Genomic DNA, 5,000 nt, shown 5'->3' with positions numbered 1-5,000 from the left:
GATAAACTATAAAATAGTTGTATAGAATTTAGTTTAATTTTATGGATTCAATTATATATGAATATATATTTTTTTTAATTAAAAATTCTGTGATTCTATTTTTGCATACCAACAAAAATAGGATCAACGTTCCAAGACATCATTGAAAATTAATAATATCGGTTACTTGATAAATTATAAATTAGTTACATAGAATTTATTTTTATTTTAGGCATTCAATTATATATGAATATATATTTTTTTCAATGAAAAATTCTGTGATGCTATTTTTGCATACCAACAAAAATAGCATCAACGTTCCAAGACATCATTGAAAATTAATAATATCGGTTACTTGATAAAATATAAATTAGTTGTATAGAATTTATTTTTATTTTAGGCATTCAATTATATATGAATATATATTTTTTTCAATGAAAAATTCTGTGATGCTATTTTTGCATACCAACAAAAATAGGATCAACGTTCCAAGACATCATTGAAAATTAATAATATCGGTTACTTGATAAAATATAAATTAGTTGTATAGAATTTAGTTTCATTTTATGCATTCAATTATATATGAATATATATTTTTTTTAATTAAAAATTCTGTGATGCTATTTTTGCATACCAACAAAAATAGGATCAACGTTCCAAGACATCATTGAAAATTAATAATATCGGTTACTTGATAAAATATAAATTAGTTGTATAGAATTTAGTTTCATTTTATGCATTCAATTATATCTGAATATATATTTTTTTCAATTAAAAATTCTGTGATGCTATTTTTGCATACCAACAAAAATAGCATCAACTTTTCAAGTCATCACTAAAAATTAATAATATCGGTTACCTGATAAATTATAAATTAGTTATATAGAATTTAGTTTAATTTTATGCATTCAATTATATATGAATATAATTTTTTTCAATTAAAAATTCTGTGATGCTATTTTTGCATACCAACAAAAATAGCATCAACGTTCCAAGACATCATTGAAAATTAATAATATCGGTTACTTGATAAACTATAAAATAGTTGTATAGAATTTAGTTTAATTTTATGGATTCAATTATATATGAATATATATTTTTTTTAATTAAAAATTCTGTGATTCTATTTTTGCATACCAACAAAAATAGGATCAACGTTCCAAGACATCATTGAAAATTAATAATATCGGTTACTTGATAAAATATAAATTAGTTGTATAGAATTTATTTTTATTTTAGGCATTCAATTATATATGAATATATATTTTTTTCAATGAAAAATTCTGTGATGCTATTTTTGCATACCAACAAAAATAGGATCAACGTTCCAAGACATCATTGAAAATTAATAATATCGGTTACTTGATAAAATATAAATTAGTTGTATAGAATTTAGTTTCATTTTATGCATTCAATTATATATGAATATATATTTTTTTTAATTAAAAATTCTGTGATGCTATTTTTGCATACCAACAAAAATAGGATCAACGTTCCAAGACACCACTGAAAATTAATAATATCGGTTACTTGATAAAATATAAATTAGTTGTATAGAATTTAGTTTAATTTTATGCATTCAATTATATTTGAATATATATTTTTTTCAATTAAAAATTCTGTGATGCTATTTTTGCATACCAACAAAAATAGCATGAACGTTCCAAGACATCATTGAAAATTAATAATATCGGTTACTTGATAAAATATAAATTAGTTGTATAGAATTTAGTTTAATTTTATGCATTCAATTATATCTGAATATATATTTTTTTCAATTAAAAATTCTGTGATGCTATTTTTGCATACCAACAAAAATAGCATCAACTTTTCAAGTCATCACTAAAAATTAATAATATCGGTTACCTGATAAATTATAAATTAGTTTTATAGAATTTAGTTTAATTTTATGCATTCAATTATACATGAATATATTTTTTTTCAATTAAAAATTCTGTGATGCTATTTTTGCATACCAACAAAAATAGCATCAACTTTTCAAGTCATCACTAAAAATTAATAATATCGGTTACCTGATAAATTATAAATTAGTTTTATAGAATTTAGTTTAATTTTATGCATTCAATTATACATGAATATAATTTTTTTCAATTAAAAATTCTGTGATGCTATTTTTGCATACCAACAAAAATAGCATCAACTTTTCAAGTCATCACTAAAAATTAATAATATCGGTTACCTGATAAATTATAAATTAGTTTTATAGAATTTAGTTTAATTTTATGCATTCAATTATACATGAATATAATTTTTTTCAATTAAAAATTCTGTGATGCTATTTTTGCATACCAACAAAAATAGCATCAACTTTTCAAGTCATCACTAAAAATTAATAATATCGGTTACCTGATAAATTATAAATTAGTTTTATAGAATTTAGTTTAATTTTATGCATTCAATTATACATGAATATAATTTTTTTCAATTAAAAATTCTGTGATGCTATTTTTGCATACCAACAAAAATAGAATCAAGCAAAAATATCACTTATTTTTCCAATTTTCGACTTGTAGAACGATCAAGTATACTATTCCTTGGATTCTAAGATTTTTTTCAAGTGATTATTTTCAAAGTTGGGAAAAATGAAAAATTATTCTAAGTCCCCATTCGTAGTTCTTTTTGATTCGTATTGCTTCGGCGCAAAGTAGGTAGGGACACTTATGGATTTCTCAATTTTTGGATAGGGACAGCCGGATAGCCGTCATTCAGCATAAAAGCTATTGTTATATGCATAGTTTGATGTGAGGAATGGGAATTGATTGAAATTTTCACCCGCCAATTGCCGGCTGGCCTGATTTTAAGGTTTGAGAATCTTGACAACGATTTTGCATACCGACAAAAATAGCATCAAGCAAAAATATCACTTATTTTTCCAATTTTCGACTTGTAGAACGATCAAGTATACTATTCTTTGGATTCTATGATTTTTTTCAAGTGATTATTTTCAAAGTTGGGAAAAATGAAAAATTATTCTAAGTCCCCATTCGTAGTTCTTTTTGATTCGTATTGCTTCGGCGCAAAGTAGGTAGGGACACTTATGGATTTCTCAATTTTTGGATAGGGACAGCCGGATAGCCGTCATTCAGCATAAAAGCTATTGTTATATGCATAGTTTGATGTGAGGAATGGGAATTGATTGAAATTTTCACCCGCCAATTGCCGGCTGGCCTGATTTTAAGGTTTGAGAATCTTGACAACGATTTTGCATACCGACAAAAATAGCATCAAGCAAAAATATCACTTATTTTTCCAATTTTCGACTTGTAGAACGATCAAGTATACTATTCTTTGGATTCTATGATTTTTTTCAAGTGATTATTTTCAAAGTTGGGAAAAATGAAAAATTATTCTAAGTCCCCATTCGTAGTTCTTTTTGATTCGTATTGCTTCGGCGCAAAGTAGGTAGGGACACTTATGGATTTCTCAATTTTTGGATAGGGACAGCCGGATAGCCGTCATTCAGCATAAAAGCTATTGTTATATGCATAGTTTGATGTGAGGAATGGGAATTGATTGAAATTTTCACCCGCCAATTGCCGGCTGGCCTGATTTTAAGGTTTGAGAATCTTGACAACGATTTTGCATACCGACAAAAATAGCATCAAGCAAAAATATCACTTATTTTTCCAATTTTCGACTTGTAGAACGATCAAGTATACTATTCTTTGGATTCTAAGATTTTTTTCAAGTGATTATTTTCAAAGTTGGGAAAAATGAAAAATTATTCTAAGTCCCCATTCGTAGTTCTTTTTGATTCGTATTGCTTCGGCGCAAAGTAGGTAGGGACACTTATGGATTTCTCAATTTTTGGATAGGGACAGCCGGATAGCCGTCATTCAGCATAAAAGCTATTGTTATATGCATAGTTTGATGTGAGGAATGGGAATTGATTGAAATTTTCACCCGCCAATTGCCGGCTGGCCTGATTTTAAGGTTTGAGAATCTTGACAACGATTTTGCATACCGACAAAAATAGCATCAAGCAAAAATATCACTTATTTTTCCAATTTTCGACTTGTAGAACGATCAAGTATACTATTCTTTGGATTCTAAGATTTTTTTCAAGTGATTATTTTCAAAGTTGGGAAAAATGAAAAATTATTCTAAGTCCCCATTCGTAGTTCTTTTTGATTCGTATTGCTTCGGCGCAAAGTAGGTAGGGACACTTATGGATTTCTCAATTTTTGGATAGGGACAGCCGGATAGCCGTCATTCAGCATAAAAGCTATTGTTATATGCATAGTTTGATGTGAGGAATGGGAATTGATTGAAATTTTCACCCGCCAATTGCCGGCTGGCCTGATTTTAAGGTTTGAGAATCTTGACAACGATTTTGCATACCGACAAAAATAGCATCAAGCAAAAATATCACTTATTTTTCCAATTTTCGACTTGTAGAACGATCAAGTATACTATTCTTTGGATTCTAAGATTTTTTTCAAGTGATTATTTTCAAAGTTGGGAAAAATGAAAAATTATTCTAAGTCCCCATTCGTAGTTCTTTTTGATTCGTATTGCTTCGGCGCAAAGTAGGTAGGGACACTTATGGATTTCTCAATTTTTGGATAGGGACAGCCGGATAGCCGTCATTCAGCATAAAAGCTATTGTTATATGCATAGTTTGATGTGAGGAATGGGAATTGATTGAAATTTTCACCCGCCAATTGCCGGCTGGCCTGATTTTAAGGTTTGAGAATCTTGACAACGATTTTGCATACCGACAAAAATAGCATCAAGCAAAAATATCACTTATTTTTCCAATTTTCGACTTGTAGAACGATCAAGTATACTATTCTTTGGATTCTAAGATTTTTTTCAAGTGATTATTTTCAAAGTTGGGAAAAATGAAAAATTATTCTAAGTCCCCATTCGTAGTTCTTTTTGATTCGTATTGCTTCGGCGCAAAGTAGGTAGGGACACTTATGGATTTCTCAATTTTTGGATAGGGACAGCCGGATAGCCGTCATTCAGCATAAAAGCTATTGTTATATGCATAGTTT

The sequence above is a fragment of the Diachasmimorpha longicaudata genome, unplaced genomic scaffold (assembly GCF_034640455.1).
Source record: "Diachasmimorpha longicaudata isolate KC_UGA_2023 unplaced genomic scaffold, iyDiaLong2 ctg00000128.1, whole genome shotgun sequence".
Taxonomy (NCBI): domain Eukaryota; kingdom Metazoa; phylum Arthropoda; class Insecta; order Hymenoptera; family Braconidae; genus Diachasmimorpha; species Diachasmimorpha longicaudata.
The sequence above is the reverse complement of the archived record's forward strand: the minus strand, read 5'-3'. Positions refer to the sequence as shown.